Below are 17744 nucleotides of genomic sequence, written 5' to 3'. Positions count from 1 at the left end.
GAAGCCAATGCTGTGAAACACTGAAGATTTATTGAAGGGCAGCAAAGTGTTACATTCATTTTGTCTTAGGGAGCACAAGTAAGAATTGCGAAATTTGGAAATAAAAAGTTTCTCCTAAATACAGTGAGCTTGTTGACTGTGAGTCTAAGTTAGTGTCTGGAAGGCTGTCTTTCTCACTTTGACATGATATTAAAAGTCCTGCCATCAGTCTTTTCAGTAGGGGTGCTCCAGCTTGTCTCAGATTACGGCGTGTAGAATTGGAAACTCAGTTGTCCTTTGTAATTTTATAGATAATTAGAAGCAAGCCAAACTAAGGGCCTCGAGTATCACAGAAAAAAAGAAAAAAAAAAATAGAATGAGTGGGGTTTTTGGTTTTGTTTTTCCCCTTTTGCAATATGACAATTCAAAGTTTCTTCTGCAGTCATTGGACTTGCGCATTTTCTTCCCCAGTGAAATCTGTTGTGGAAACATTTGTGGCTTTGGGAGGAAGACAGACTTTGGTGAGATTCATGATGAAATCACAGGAGTGAGAAACATTAGAAATCTGCTTGCTCTCTCCATTGTGTGCCATCTCTGAAATTAAAAAACAAAAACAACAACAAAAAAACCTTTGCTTTTTTATTTTATTTTTAGCCATAAACATAAGCAGCTGCAAGATTGAATGTATTTGTAAGGTAGGACTGCTGAATAAGAAAATGGTATTTTTACGCAGTCAGCTTTCAGTCCAGCATTCATTTTAACTGTGCCCATCCTTTTCAGTTCTGCAATGCAGTGTAATCCCTATTTTACTGGAATACTGCATGTCTAAGTGAGACACTAGCTTCATTGCAGTATTTTGCCACTGACATCAAGGAAAGAAGGATCTCATGCTTGTTAATGATAGGAAATTTCTGAAAGAGACTTTAAGTGCTGTTAGATCATTGCAGGCAGGTAATTTATAAATGTGTGGAAACTATTTTAGGCACTATCTTGGTCCTAATGTATGTAGGCTTGTAAAATTATTAAACTATGTTAAGCCGATACTCAGTTTGCAATCAGAAATTAAAGCAAAATTAAAGCCAAGCTAGACATATCCTAGCCCTTGGGAACAAGGAGTCTTGGACACAGGTGTAAATCTGTCCAAAAGGTAAAGGGTTAGGTGGGAGCTAAGCACAGTTTCAACAGGGAATATAAGTTGTACAGCCCCAGATTTCCAGCACCATGCTGCTCCTGGCAAACTGAGAAGGCTTTTCAGAGGGCTCCGCTGCCCTGGACAAGTCCATAGGTCCACAAGCAAAGACAGAAAAAAAAAAAAAAAAAGCTTTTTTATTCTGCTGGAAGGATTTGGTTGTTTAATACTAAAGTTAATGAAATGGCTGACCTATTGAATTATTTTTCTTACCATTTATTCAACTTGAAAATGCATGAAAAATTCAATACTACTAACAGCAAAAATGATTTAAATGTGTGTTCAGTGAATGCATAATAATCTGCAATGTACAGATAACTTTTCAGTTTGCTGCACAGAGATTTGGCTGTGCAACTTTGTGCTAAGTTAAAATAATGATGTACATTTTCCTGTTTAATTTTAGATCCTATTTTTTGGTATGTGGGTCAGCTCGTGGCTCAGTCCTGCATTGGTCTTGTTGCAGTTTTCAAACTAGGCTCAGGTCTTAATGTTTTCATTTCTTTAAAATGCTAAACCGTAAATGAGATTTGTTTTCTATCTAGAAATGCAGAAGTATCCAGCAGCACTTACTGCCTTCTTGCAATCTTGCACAACAAAGTTACATTAACTCTCTGAAACTAATTATTGTTATTACCAATGCTTCTACTGATAAATCTCTGTCATTGTTTAACCTTTCAGGAATTACAGAGTATAAAAATGCAGTTGCTTTCTTCCTATCCTATTCATTTATATAAAGAGATTTTGCTATCATTCACTTGCCCATGTATCTTCCCTACAAATGCATGGAAAATTTTGGGTTGCTTGTGTCCGCATTTTTGCTCGGGGGGGGGAGAGATAACCTGTTTTATCATAACTTGGTATATACCACAGGACCCTCTGTGAGCAAATCTGAATGAGTAAGTCTTCAGCTGAGCATCCCAGAGATACGAGGTTTGGCTCCCTGTTTGCTCTGGCATGGAGCAGTTTGATGCTAGTCAAATCCTGGCCTTGGTGGTCACTGTTTTTTCAGATGCGTTTTGGTCTTCTGCAGCTGTATAAGAGTTCTCATGCACACTTTTGATTCTTGCTTTGTGTTCATGTGTGAGTGGATTAATGGGTTAAACAAGTCATGCATCTTTACATAAAGGTATGTGTGTTTAAACTCCACTTAGACATTTCCACATAGTTGCACATTAAGTATTTGGAACCAACTCTGTGCATTGTGCCAGCTCCAGGTTGCACTGTGCTCTCCACTTCATGCCATAGAGCTACATCTTCTGAGGGAGGGCAGGTTGCTCAGTGTCATTCACTGGGTAATACTACTGAGGGACACCAGCCCAGCTTTTGCCCACAGAGCTCTATATTCTGATCTTTTGTACCGCTCCTATATGGAAATCCCTCTTGCCCTCCACTTATGGTTAATGCAAGCTTTCTTAATGTACATTTTCATATTAAACATACAGAATAAAAATATGGCTGTAGTTGCAAGAATGAATCTCATTGCCCAAGCAGAAGTCATACTCTGTAGATATATCACCTGGCCTTTATTTTAACAGGTGATATAAAGTGGTGAGCTACTAAGTAATACTACCCTTTTCCCTTCTCTGATTTTAAGTGTTGTGTGTGAAAAAAAAAATTGGCTAGCTTTTGGCTTTTTAGTGTCTATTGAAAAATAATTTCATGCAGACACTCTTCCTTGTGCTTGTCAATTGTTTCATAGCTTTACACATATTTTAAATGAGATAGCTGGACTCTGCAGCTTTAGCATTTAAACGAAGCCAAATTAGTATTCTGTCAGCAAGCAGAAGGGGTTTTTATACTAGAAAGGTGTAGGAGGGAGATAGATAATGACGGGTGAAACTTGCTGATACAAACACATGCCATGTTTTCTAAAAAAAGAAAAATATATAAAATTCTGAACCACTGAAGCTTGCACATTGCTAAAGCTGACCCTGGATGATTTTAACATATATGCAGTTAAGGGGCTTAACAAAATTTATTAGCAAAATAATAACATAAAGAAGTAAATTTTGGTATTTTCTAAGGGTTGTTCTTTGTTGTTTCTTTTTTCTTGGCATTATGACACTGTAATCATTTTCAATGTAGCCAACACAAAAATATACCCTCGTGAAGAGGTTTCATAAGATTTTAAGTAGCTAAAAATTAGTTGCTCAATTTAAACAATCTGCAGCGGGAGCTCCTGTTTACAAAACCACTCATTAAAAACGTTCCTGAGTGGCCATTCTGCAAAATGCCTTTTGCAAGAAAACATTTTCCTTGCATAGTTCATCTCAACGGAGCTTTAAGCACTCGCGTTGTGCCTGGGTTGGCTGTGGAGGTCCTTGCAGCACCCCTCACATAGAAGACGCGCTGTACAGACTATGAAGGAATAGAACTGTATGTGGGTGTTTGTTCTCTCTGTTTCAGCGGTTTGCTAGAGGTGCAAGATCAGGACAGAGCCTGCTGAGGAATGAGGAGGTCTTGCTGCAAGCTGAACCACTTGTGTGGCTATCCCATAAATGACATGTATAATGGAAATTAAACGTGCATTGAGAATGTTTATTACATAGCTATTTCACTGCTTAGAGAGAAGAGCAGATGCCTTTAAATCACATCTGATTTTACAGCTTCTCTTCAGGCATGTTATTCGTTGGTCAGCAGTTTCTGCTCATTCTTTTGCTGCTGTTTCTCCCTATCACCTCCATAGTGGTCAGTGGGAGAAGGTGGCTGCAAATACCTAAATTAAATTGCTGAGCTGAGTAGGGGTTGGGGGAGGAAATAAAAGGGGACCTGGAACAAAGCTGTGAGGAAAAAAGGAACTTGGGGTCTGTTGAGCTGAAAATCTGATGTAAAGAGAGATATGGAGAAGGGTGAGAGGTAGGAAAAAAGTGGAATTTGCAGAGTAGAAAATAAGAAAGCTATCCAGAGCAGAGAAATAAAAAAAATACACCCTGCTTTACCACTGTCGCCTTGTAGATGCTACCTATTGGTATCCTCCTTCAAGTAGCTGCCATTTAGTTTCATTATTAAATGTGAATTCTAGATCTCATTTGATTACTATAATGACCCTTTTATGGTCTTCCTATTCCTCTCCTCTATTATTCAGCCTCTTCAAATTTCTGGTACTCATTTTCTCCCTCATAGGTTACAAATTCCCATTTTACCTTATTATCTCAGGTGCCTGCATTGGTTGTCCCTGCAGATAAGAAGTGGATTAATGAAACTTAACATTTGCATTTCAAGTTCTCAGCAGATAAATCTCCTTGCACAGTCACAGCTTGGTTCTGGCTGGTGCCTTCCCTCACCACCTTTTTGGTTTATGGTTTCCAGGAGCGCTTCAATATTTGTTTACCTTTCCCTTGCTCACCAACCACTGATGTGCAGGAATACCAGGCCTGGGCGAGACCTCTTGAGCCAAATCGATACCAGGATTGGGCTGGCTCTGTGTCGGCACCCATGGGGCTCTTTCATCAGAGAGCCATTATCTGGGAGCAAGTTTGAAGCTTTCAGAGTGTTGGTAGATTCACCATGCTATCTGTTTTCCAAACTGAAATATGTATTTCATCTTCAGAAGTGCCAGTTTTTCTTTGAAAATATTTTGTTAACTCTATGTACAGTTCCAAACCTTAAAGCACAAGGAATCTGGAGCATTATCTCCAGAGTGACTGTGCTGTGCTTTCCTGGGGAAATGTTGTTGCGCTGTTGGTTCTGTTGCCTTGGCTGACAGACAGGCATGTGCCTGGTGTCTCAGTGGGAATATTAGCACTTGGTAAACGGCTTGTGATAGGTATTAATTCAGAAAAGATCAGCTGTGTCTGTCTCTGACCAAATTAAGGTAAAACAGAGGAGTTCCTGAAAATTAAGAAATTGACCCCAGCTGAGGAAGCCTGAGGTGTGTGATGCAGCAGTGTAATACAACATTTTAAAAGCATGTTTAACCTTTTAGCTGAAGTGTTTTTTTTTTCTTTTCTACTACTAAAGTAGCACAGTCACTTACTTTCAGTTCTGTGCAGAAATTTGGTTTACTCTTGCTGTTGAGTTTATGTAACACACTTATTTGAGAAGAAAATATGAACAAAAACTATGAATTGAAAATATTTTATGATTCAAAGGTTTATATTAACAGCAGAAGCAATTTTAAACGTCATGACTTAAAATGAGAAAATGCCTACACTTCGCTAGATCCAGCTTATCACAAATACGGAAAAAAACAGGAAAAACAAATAAAGAAGATGTATACATGAGTAGAAAAGTTTCTAAAACTATACATAACTGACAGTGACTACATGTGGACTTACTTATTTGAAACGCACCGGATTCTATAGAACATCTTTGAAATACATTTTACTTATAAATATGTCTGGTTGTGGGCTGTGTCCAGTTCTGAGCTCCTGAGTTCAAAAGCTTCAGTTCAAAAGGCATTTTCTAGAATCCGTCAGAGGGCCACAAAGATGGAGAAGAGGAGGCTCAGGATGAGAATGGCCTTATTGCTCTCTGCAACTACCTGAAGGAGACTGGTGAGGTGGGGGTCAGCCTGTTCTTGACGGGAAGGGAATAGCCTCAAGTTGCACCAGGGAAGATTCAGGTTGGACATTAGGAAATACTTCTCCAAGAGAGTGGTCATGCACAGAAAGAGACGCTGTCCCTGGAGGTGTTCAAGAAACATTTAGGTATTGTAATGAGGAACATGGTTTAGTAGGAAATGTTGGTGATAGGTGGATGGTTGGAGTGGATGATGTTAGAGGTCTTTTACAACCTTGATGATTCTATGATTCTATGAAGAGAAGGGGCCTGGAGCATCTCCTGTACAAAGAAAGGCTGAGAGACCTGAACCTCTTTAGCCAGGAGAAGAGAATGCTGAGAGGAGATCTTATCAATGCTCATAAATATCTAACGGGCAGAAGTCAAGTGGATGGGGCCAGGCTTTTCTCAGTGGTGCCTGGCAACAGGACAAGGGGTGATGGGCACAAACTGCAACACAGGAAGTTCCATGCAATCATGAGGAAGAACTGCTTTACTGTGGGCATGACAGAGCACTGGAACAGGCTGCCCAGAAAGGTTGTAAAGCTGCCTCCTCTGGAGAGATTGAAGACCCACCTAATGCCTGCCTGTGTGACCTATTCCAGGGAACCTGCTTTAGCAGGGGGTTGAACTTGGTGATCCCCAGAGGTCCCTTCCAAACACCGTGATTCTATGATAAAATAAATAACGTTAAAAATTTATAAAATATATATTCCAAGTGGATACATACTAGAACACAGCAAGTACATAAGTTATGTTGTCATCTAATTGTCCATAATAAGATTTGTATCCTCCTTTGCTTGTTATTCATACAAATCTACTCTTCTGATTCATCATTAATCATAGTTCATGTGGTGATTTAGCATAAAATGTTCATGACAGACTTTCTTACATTACAGTGAGTAAATGTGATCCATGCTAGCGGGCACATTTGTGACAAAATGACGTAGAAACGTTTATCTTCACCATAGTGCTATGGATTGCTGCATGTAATGCTATAAATTGATACATATAAATAAATGTACATATAAGCTAATGTATCTTCTCTCACATTTAAAATTTCATGCTCCAGCAAAATGAAAGTTCTGCAAATTTGTCCCAAACAAATGTGGATTTTCATGGTGTTATTTCTGATCTGAAGGGTGGTTATTTAATGCTGTAGTAGCATTTGTAAAATAGGATTAAAATAGATGATGATCTTTATAATGCATAAATGAACTTAATAAGTTATATAATAATTAATTGAAGAAATGTGAGTGTGATTTATTTTGGAAGTACAGATCACATGAAAGAATATAACAAGCTCTGAGTATATTACTGAGCAGCACTACTGGGGGAATAATTTGGACAGGAGTAGAGCTGCTGGGTATTCAACTGAACATCAGTCAGCTACATAACACAGAAAAAAGACAGTGATATATAGGTGTTGTGTATATTAACAAGAGGAGCATGTATAAAACTTTCCTCCTTTGCATGGTTCCCTTTCTGTTTGAGAATAATGTCCAGTCAGAAGAGATTTAAGGGAAAGTGATATTGTTGGTAGAAAAGTTTTGTAAAATTGTGTGTATATCATGATAAATGACATGCCAAAAAATGGAAAATGGTTCTTTTCTCTCTTGTGTCTTATATTACTTATTTATAAAGGGGGGAAAAAAAAAAAAAAGTGTATGCATTTATACTGCTTTTTAGATGAGGGGAATAGGATTTTTGTCTTTTTTCTATTTGTGTTCTTCAGCGATCATGGCTGTGTCTCAACTGGAAAACTTGACCAGGAGTGAGGGCATATGTAACTTCCTGCCAGCATGTGAGTGGTTGTTATAAGGGAGATAATGATGAATTATTTTCATAAATCAATGAGGACAGAACAAGAGCTAGAGAAGAGACAACTTAGGTTAAATATTAATGAAAACATAATTCAGAAATCAGAACAGTTAATCACCCAATCCAAGATATTATTTGCTGTATTGCAAATTTATTTAGAATTTAGAATTAAGAAAAGGTATAATGTTGGGGAGACAGTTGACAACATTAGAAGTGGTTTGGGAACCATGACTTTCTGTAACACAGGGTGGCTGTTAGCTTTGTGCAGTCAGCTTTGTGCACAGGGCCACCAAGTTGTTTTGGTTTCTTGCAGATCCAACAATCTGTTCTTGTAATGCTCTCTGCAAGATCAGGACAGCTGGTTTTACGCTACTGGTGGGAGAAGTGGAGAATGAACTCCTTGGCCCCACCTTTTCTTCCTTTGAATGCATAAGTTGGACGGGCCTAAGGCAAAGAACAAGAAAGGCAAAGCCTGAGCCATGCAGATGGGGCTTATCCTGCTTTTGACATTGCCTGTGAAGAGAACTTTCTCTTTTCAGGAACTTTTGATAAGAATGGAAAGAGAAAAGAAAACAACAGAAGAGCAGAGGTGAAGTAAACATGCTACACAACCCAGCTGTAGCAGTCTGATACAGCCCTTCTCAGTGAGAAAATTCAAATGGAATTTAGAGCAAGAAAGGCTCCCGTGGCAATCCACTCACTTGTGGGTTTTGCCAGCCTGCTACATTAATAATGTAGCTGCCAAAACTGATGGAATTCTAAAAGTTACACACATACATTCTTTTTAATTTAACAAGAAACTTCAAGGAAAACAAGTTCAAGATGACCAAATCTCTGCTGCTTTTTGTTTAAGTTAAGCTCTGTTTTTTTTCAACTGTAGTGAAGAACGGCTCTTTTCAGAGAGCTCTTCAGTACAGTTTGCCCACTTGCTTTGTTCTGATTTAGCTCTGCACAAAAATGTTTCTTCCTTAAGTCAGACTAATGTTGAATGTTTAATGAAGGAATTCATATAAGAAGGTGTGCGTGATCTGAACGGCTTTGCTGTTTTAATTTAACTCAACTCTTGGAGACAATAATCTTTAATGCTGGAATTTCTCATATTGCTGAGAGTCACAAGGGAAGAAGAAAATACCTGAGCTATTGATGGCTGAATATCTTTTCCACTTTATTTGTATCCTTTTGTAACCCCACTTTTTGATGGTGTGCCTTCCTGCTCTTACCTCAAGGCATGAAAGGATAAGATATTTTGGGAAATGCTTGCACTGTCCCCTTGCTGCCCCTGGTGGAGCTAATCCAGCCGTCCCGCTGAGCTCATAGAGACTGTTCTCTCCCACCCACGGTGCTTCCTCCTCACAGATTAAGAGTCAAAGTACAGCATGGTGCCAGCTCTGCCTGTGATGTAGGATTCTGGTCTGCTATGGTGGCCATTGCCTTTTTTAAGGTAGTAATAGTGTTGCTACAGTTATGATAGCATAAAGAATATAAACGAAGTAAGATCTAAGGGAGAACTAATAGCATTTTTTTATAAAGCCATGCAATGTAGCTGGGAAATGGACAAGATTTGGGGTTCAGACTTTGACAGGCAACATCGCAATCCAAACCAAATTAGGTGAGACAGAATTGCTGTAATTTTAATTGCTAATTGCTTTGACTATCTGATGGAGTAGATTATTACAGCTATAGTTGAGTTGAGCTGGTGGGTTTTATGTTTGTTGCTTCATTCAGTTGGCATTGAAGAATGAGATTGATGAAATTCAAGGGATGGAGTGAGGCCTAAGAAGGATGCTGCTACAATTTATTTAAAGCCAAGGTTGTCTTTCAGAATTTGTAGTAATTGTTCTAATGAACTCATGCAAAGTTTGCAAAGCAAGGTAGTATAAAACAACTTGAAAAACAGTTTGATTAAGGGTTTTTTGTTACTGTTACAGAAAGTCTGTATGTCATGCCCTAATGTATACTAAGGTTATAGATCTTTCAGAGTTTGTTCTTTTAGGGACTGTCCTGAACAGAGGTGAAATCAACTTTTTACAATGGTCGATAGTGATAGGACAAGGGGGAATGGTTTTAAACTAAGGGGATATTTAGATCTGATGTCAGGGAAAAAAAGTTTTTCCTGAGAGAGTGGTGAGGTGATGGAACAGGTTTCCCAGAGAGGTTGTGGATGCTCTGTATCTGGATGTATTCAAGGCCAGGTTGTGTGAGGCTCAGGGCAGTCTGATCTAGTATTTGATCTAGCGGTTGGCAATCCGGCCTGTGGCAAGGGGGTTGGAACCTGACAATCTTTGAAGTTCTTCCCAACTCAAGCCTGTAATTCTATGAAATGGTCAGATAGCTGTTGCTGCAGAACAGATTGAGCAGTAACTGAGGCCCACTTTCCATCACATCTTATCTTTAGCTGCGTATTTCTTGGGAAGCAATGAAATAATGAAGATCTTGATGGAGGAGATATCTCTGCATAGCATAACACACCATATTCAGGATTGTGCCAACAGTGCCTATCCTAGCACATGACAAAATGTGTTTTATTTCACCTAGCATACCAAATGCTGTCAGAGAAGACTGTACGGCCAAGGCCAAACAGCCACCCTGCAGAAGAGTGGATCTGAACTGAACACTGATAAGACAGAAACAGTTATGAGCAGAAAAGCATTTTTCATGAAATGGCTACCTTGTCTGACTGGTTTGCTCCAATCCTCGGGGGGAGAATGACAGACTCCTCTGACAGACAGTCTAGAAGACTAAATGTGGTAACTGCTGAATGCTGAAAAGAATAGGTGTGATGACCACAGTTATTGTTGAAACATGGCTGCAGGGTCCTTGCTGTGATGCTAGCTGCTGTCTTTCTGCAGGTGCTCCAATGCGAGTGAAAGTGTGATTCCACTGTCTCAGGTGTGACATGCACTTCTGTAACTGCAGCATTTCCACTCTGTTCCCTTTCCCCCATCCTCCTTTGACATGTGAGCTGCCCTGTGTCAGGTGAGGAACCAGGTAAGGAACTGGTTTTACAAGGAGCTGCTCCCAGCCCATGTCCCAGCTCTGGTATGGCCAGATAGGATCCCTGAGGTGTGATCTTGAGAGCTCACGCTGCTCCTCTCCCTCTCATCCATCTTCTGCAGATCTGTCTTTTCAGATAGCATCTCTATGTAGTTTTCCTGAGACTTAGAGGACACATCACCTGTACTCTGGCTGTGTATTTGGGTGGGTTGTGTCCTGGCCGTCATGCTTTTACAATAGTATTGACATTGCCGTTGATGGCTCTTGTATCAGAGGTTACGAAGTCTTTTTTCATGTTACATATTTAATGTTCTAGGGAAAAAGCAATTTTAGGCTGCTTAGTAGTGGTTTGTCAAATCACTCAGTAGCCAAAATCAGCCTTGAATTGGCTACTCACTGATGGAAACCATGCTTTTAATGTGTTTAACCATTTAGAAAAAAAATTACTGAATTGAAAACATCTTCATAAAATAATAATCGTGTTTTTGAGCATACAACTGATAACTTACCAGCATACTAGGATTGTGAGTGCATTTAGAATAGCCTATCTCTTAGTAATTGTTCTGATGCTTGGTTCAGCTTTTCCTGTCCAATGTTTGGCTCTTTTTACAGCTGCTGTGTATCTGCAAGATGTTGAGGATTGACAAACTATAAAATCAAAAATAAAACCCAGCATAGATTGGGCTTCTGTTAAGTTCTAGTATTGTTAGTAGGAAACCAACTGAACCAATACCTAACACCAACTTAGGTATTTTTCATTTTTATTGCTATTTTTATCAGTGTATATAGTCATGTGATATAGAAATAAAATCTTTTCAATTCTAATGTTTTGCTGTCTGTATATCTAATTGATACTGTTCTGATATTGTATTACTGACAGCATTTGTTATAACCGTGAACAAGTATAATCTGAGATTTTATTCCTAGCAGCAAGTGGCTTTTTACTTTCTTATATCATGAAAGCAGTGTTCATTGCTATGAATGATTAGAGAGCTTAAGTGCATAAAAACAAGCAACTTTTTATTTAGCAGATAAATATCCCATTCTTTATAAGGGCTTGATTTTTCTTCGTGTATATTTTTTCCTTTTGCTTATAATTAAGTCCATGATGAAAATGAACCATGATAGAAAAAGGGTCAATTTTGCAATTGATAAATTTTCCATGGAGATTTGTATTTTATCTCCAACTTCTCCTTATGCAATCTATATTTCAGCCTTGTATACAGATTAATGTGCTTGGCCGATAATTGCATATTAAAAGCGGATAAATAAATGATTAGCTCATTATGAAATGTGTTGTAGTACCAGTAACTTTAGTTATAATTTATCCACTCTGTAAGTAATCCTGACAAACGTAATAGGATAACATATTGGTGTTGCAATTGCTCTCTCGTCATGATATTTGATTAACACTGAGGACCCTGGGAATAATGCTCCTGGTGTCTGTGACCACACATTTTCCAAATCTGATCTGAACCAGTGACTAGGGCTGACATTAACACAGAGGTGGAAATGCAAATCACTGCTGGAGGGAGCAGCCTAAGAATTCTGTCCTCTAGGACTGCCTTTGGGAATTTATTCCACCTTTCAAACTGTCCAATAATTTTTCCACTTCCTGCCTGTGAAAATAGCAGGAGTGCAGCTCACTTTCTGTACAGGACTGCTTAGCACTGCTTGTCTCTTAGAATAGGTGATTGTTATTGTAACAGTTTATGTCTTTGTATGTACAGTAGACTTTGTATGTACAGTAGATTTCTGAGTCTTATGTATATATATATATAAAAGAAGTATGTTTGTAGTATTTGTTCTTAAATCTGAAGCTTCCAAACCATTTGATTTTGGTGTTTCTAAAGGCCATGGATTCAACTTCTTTTTAATTAAAAAAATATGCATATAATTTAAAACAGTCATTCTGAGACACATCCTCAGGAGGTAAAAAGACCCGATCTCTTTATTTGCCAGTCTGGTTTCATTGTGTTTTCCTGAATTTTATTATTTAAAAAGTAAACTAATGTATTTCCTCTGGAGTATTAAGAGTTACTGATTACAAGCATAAAATCATGATGTTTTAAAAAATTACTTCTTTCAAATCTGTGATGGAGCCGAAAGTACCAGCACCTGATATACTCAGACAGCAGATTCTTAAACTAATGAGTGCTCTGAAAACCATTTGATGACAGAAATGCCTTGTCATGTGAAATCAGGGCAAAAATTCCAGCGACCTCCACACCACTGAAGACTATCCTGAACAGTTCTGCAAAAAATGGTAAATTCTCACACATCTAAATCTGTAGTGGGATGGCAGTGACTGAACTCTGATGTAGCACAGCTAATCTGGCAGCAAGCGACAGACAGAAGCTCCGATGGGAGTAAGAACCTGTGATTTAAAATAGCATTTTTTCTTGAGAATACTCTTGACCTTTGGCTTCTTAGAATCGTTAAGCTGCAAATTTGCAGCTCAATTATATATTTTAGGGGAAAAAAAAACAAAGCAACATCAGTTCTTCATGATCAACATATAGAAACAGAACTTATTAGGCAACCATCCGTCTCTGTGAAATGCTATCACTAAGACAACTGACATCTGCTTCCAGTTGGGTGATTAATTCAGAGAGATAATGAGGCATATTTTATATCATTATGGTATGAAATCAGAAGTCTCTTGCAAGTCTCATCATATACATAAAACACAATTGCTTGCATGGTGGTTGCGCAAACAAGAGGTGTGTGCAGAGCTTCAGCCCATCCCTGATCTTGAAGTGCCCAGAAGCTACCATTGCACCCTGTACTTGTGCTTTGCTGAATGTTTGGGGTGCCACAGAAGAGTCCCTACACTGTTCAAGCACAAATGAGTGAGGGTTTGTAATATTGGTAGTGGGGTAATGGTTTTGTGGCTGGAAAATATTGGCAGTTGCAGGATGAGAATCAGCATGAGAAATATCCAATATCAACTACATGAAAAGCACAACAAAAGTTTAATGCTGCTTAGACTGCACTTGGCTGTGTCTGTTGGTGATAAACTACTTCCATTCAATATCACAGCTGTCTGGTGTAGCTTTTACTTTCTGCCAACACATTGCATGTTCCTATGAGGAAGGAAGGGGGTGGGAAGGATGCAGAATTTACTTCTTCCCTCAGTGCTCAGTCACTTTGGGCGTAGGCCTGATCCCATAGGGCCTCATGGAGCAGAAGATCAGTGAGCCCACTTGGTACTTGGGCTCCTGTGTGCCCAGCATCCCACAGCAGCTGGAGATCAGCAGGAGGAGCAGGGCATGGAGTCATGTAACAGCTCTCTAATGTAGTGGCAATGGTCATTTTTTATGAAAGTTTAAGGACACAGACAAATTTATCTTTCAAATTAGGCCATTATTACCCCATGGTGTTTTGATCACTGTTAATTGGGCTTTTCGTTTGGTTGGGTTTTTTGGGAGGGTATTTTTGGGGTAGTGGTGATGAACTGTCATCAGAGACATCAGTTGTGTTAGTAGAGCTTGTCAAATTTTGCACAAAGTGTCATCTGTATACTGAGTTTGATATAGTAAATGCATTTAATCCATTTTTGAGCTTTCAGTTACACCAAATATGGTGATAAGTGAGCTGTGTTGGCTGGTTGAGGCAAGCTTCATGGGTATTCTGGGTACTGCCATGTGTCAGGATGTGGCATGATGTTGTGGCGGAAAAGTAATACTCAACACATTCTTCGCCTGCAAGAAGCTTGAGCTTATTCCAATATGATCAGCAGAACAACAGCTTAATAAAATTCAATTTAACCAAAATTTTGGACTGTCTACTTGCTGCAGACCATACCTTGGTTTGTCCATTTTTTTCTTTTTAGCCCTAAATGTTAGGGTTGTGATCTTATTAGATGAAGCTTAAATTGTAACGTCTCTCGTGCTGCTACTTGAGAATTAGCAGTACTGTTCTGATCACTCTCTACTTTTCCATTGTATAGCTGCCTCCTAGTATTTGACTGCTACTGCCCATGTAGTCCATACCAATTTTACTACTGCCATCCTAATGCACTGATGTCATCCATTCTGCTCCATATAGAAGCTTTTCATGTTATTCCAGAAGAAAGGGGATTGATATCTTGCATTTCAGCAATCCTTATAATGCCATTTAAAAAGGAAAAAAAAAATGTAGAATAATTACAAAGTTGCAGTATTTGTTCCTACTATTCCATGAGAAGAAAATATGAGGCAGAAGATTGTTGCAAAAATAATGTTCAGTTTTAGATGCTATAACTTGTTAATTCCAGCATCTGCACATATGCAGCCACCAGGGAGTTACTGGGCTACATGTGTTTGTTTTTTAAAACATCTGTCAGCTAAGTCAGACATCTAAATGTGAAGTTTAGCATTGGTTACATTTGTGGATTTCTCACATTTTCCTAGTGGAATTTCATTTTGTATACTAATCATTGGAGAATGTGGGAATAAAATTGGATTACATTTGTGTGCATATGTAATTGCTTTGGACAAATAATTTGCACTATCCTCCTTTAACTGCATCATGGCATCAGGTATAAACAAGTGCCTGAGATAGAGTTGCATTATATTCATCTCAGATGTCGTGCAGTTGGTGTGGAAGCAGGCGTGTCATCTACATGCTTTTTTTTTGTCGCAGCAATGAAATACAGGCTGTGCGGGGCCTTAAGTTGCACACACAGTTTGTCTAGCTGATTACTGCCACCACAGTGCAAAACTCTTTCGTTGTCACATATGAAGTAGGCTACAGTCCATTTGACAGAATGCCTTGTTGCACAGCACTTATGTGCACTGTATTGGTTTCACTGTTGCATGCTGCATAGGAGATATCCATGGGCAAGTAACTTGTGGGCTAAGTGTGTGCTAGATTTCTAATGGTGTTCTGATAAAAAAACATTAAGATGTTCCTAAGATTGCTTGAGGCAACTTTGCCATTGTACACCGTTGGCCTATATTTGTGGTATTTGACATTTTTTTGATAAATCCTGTCAAGGATAATCCATCACAGAACAAGTTTTCAGAGTTCCAGGGTGTTTGTTAAATCTCATAACTCAAATATAGAAGTGCTTCAGAAAACAATATTTTATATTGTTGAGAAATAGGAAGAGTTCATTTCTAGAAGAAAACGAGTGCCTTCAGATAATAGTATGTACTCCAACTAAGTAAACAGATCTGCTGGCTGAGGGTGATAATGGTTTTTGTAGGTTTCATCTTTAAATCCATACTACTTCAGATTTGGGGCAACCATCATTTTAGTGGGGGAAAAAAAAAGTCAAATAAACTTGCTGTGTTTATGAAGTTTAATGATCTGTATTGTTTTGTAATTGAGCGCTCTTTTTGAAATAATGCAACCATGTGAACCCTCCTACCTTTTATGTGAAAATCCCCCAAGACTGGTGTCCTCTCGTCTCCTGTTCAGCAGGATGAAATCGTGGAGAACTGCTTTGTGTGGATTCCTTTACCTGGTTTGATATAGCTAATAAGGCATTCAAAAGCGTTGAGGACCTCAGAATGACCCAAGAATTGTAGATTGACTTAAAAATCTCTGAGTAGATTCTCTTGATGATGGGGAAAGCATTATGAAAGAAAGGAGTTCAGTGAAGTGCATTACCTGAGTACAGCTTAAAGCAGCTGTAGCTCATTCACGTGTTTCATACAGTTAAATACCGAGATAAACTGTGCACCCTTCTGTTTAACATTCAGTGTAAACTGAATACATAACTAAGTCTCCTGTGTGCCTTTGGCATTTCAGTGTGTGCTCTCCTATCTCAGCCTTATGAGAGCTTCCACAGATGTAGGCCAACACGAGGGAGCGTAAGAGGCTGGTGGGACTCCGCAGCTCAGACTTGTCATAGGTCATGTCCATATCATGTCATAGCCCGTCACTTTATGGGTTCAGGTAGACAGGATATTCTTGATATTTAGTGGTATCAGCATAGTATAGGAGTGGATGTGTGAATGATTTCACTCTCCTGTGGATCGGAGGTCACCCTGAGAATGAGGACTGTGTGTTGCTGTACTGTAACCTGGGATTATGGATCCAGGACATGCCTTTGCAGAGCTGCGGGGCTTTCTTTTTTGTTGTTTGTTTAGTTTTATTTTTTTTCATGAGCAGTATTCTTAGTGGTACTGCTTGAACTGAGGTAATTGTTCACTTACAAGATAGTGTTTTCGGGGTTTTCTGGGGACTATCATTTTTTCTAGGTTGAGTAAGAAGTTCCACTGAAAGCTGTTAACACACGGTGGTCCTAAAAATAGTGGGAAGCACTGTCTTCTGGGAATGAATGGAGGCAGCTCTGGTGTATGAAACCATATGCAGTCTCGAAGAGTTACGTGAGGATCTGCTGTTGGAGAGCAGAGGCTTGCTTATACAGTCAAGGCTGCTTTACACTTTGAAGCAATTGGAGCCATTAAAGAGTGTCATCAAAATACGTTCTTTCTTGTTTCTTTTTCCAGTAATACTCAAGTTTCCAACTTTCTGTTTCTTCTCTTTCTTTTTTCCTACAAACAGTGGTGTTTTTGTACATGGTAGGGACAGGGAGGGGTATAAGTAGGCAATAATTGCAAATGAATTTGAAACGATTTTTCGGTGGTGTTCTTGGAGTTTGGATGAGCAGAAGGAATTTGAACATGTCCACAGATGGTCATGTTTGTGTGCAAAAGATATGTTTTCATTGCATCTGCTAGAAGTAGTGGAATACCAGGACAAGTTTTGAGAGAACATATCTATCCTGTTTTTCTTACATGAGGGTGATTCTAAGAGAGAAATGCAAACCGTGCGTGTCATTCAGAGACTACCCATAAAAAGAATGATGAATAGGCCTATAACTAGTATTATATGGTATACGCAGTTCCTTTTGCCCCTTGTTACTGTCTCTAAGTATCTGCTGGCTGTTCCTCCCTTTTTAGTCTCTAATACTGGCAACCTTCCCATACATGTGAATTCCTATAATTCTTATAATTCACTTCTTGACTCCATCTCTGTTTCCAATCTCCTCTTGCCTTTTTGGTTTTTTTTTTGGTCCTGCTCAGCTGCCTTCTCTTTCTATATCATTCTTCTTTCCTCCTTACTCTTCTGAGATTATTTTTCATTTTACACATTTATACCTGCTTTGGTATCTTCCTTCGTTTTCTGTGCTTTCTGTCTGCTTTACACAGCTCTGCTCAACCTGTACCGTGAACTAATTGTTAAAGTGCTTAGAGAGAAAATGTCTTCACTCTGAATGGTTCTTCTTTATTTAATGATTGCAATGTGTTCTTTCTAATGAGATATT

General features: G+C 38.9%; 1 protein-coding gene across 12 annotated transcripts in view; it reads left to right on the top strand.

The window, feature by feature from the left end:
• ANKS1B (ankyrin repeat and sterile alpha motif domain containing 1B) overlaps positions 1-17744 on the top strand; it is a 405586-nt gene that overhangs the window by 333353 nt on the left and 54489 nt on the right. The gene's annotated exons all lie outside the window — the stretch shown is intronic.

This window comes from Lagopus leucura, unplaced genomic scaffold, assembly GCF_019238085.1.
Source record: "Lagopus leucura isolate 7727_CA_CO unplaced genomic scaffold, USGS_WTPT01 Super-Scaffold_100159, whole genome shotgun sequence".
In the NCBI taxonomy this organism is placed as follows: domain Eukaryota; kingdom Metazoa; phylum Chordata; class Aves; order Galliformes; family Phasianidae; genus Lagopus; species Lagopus leucura.
The sequence above is the reverse complement of the archived record's forward strand: the minus strand, read 5'-3'. Positions and strand labels throughout refer to the sequence as shown.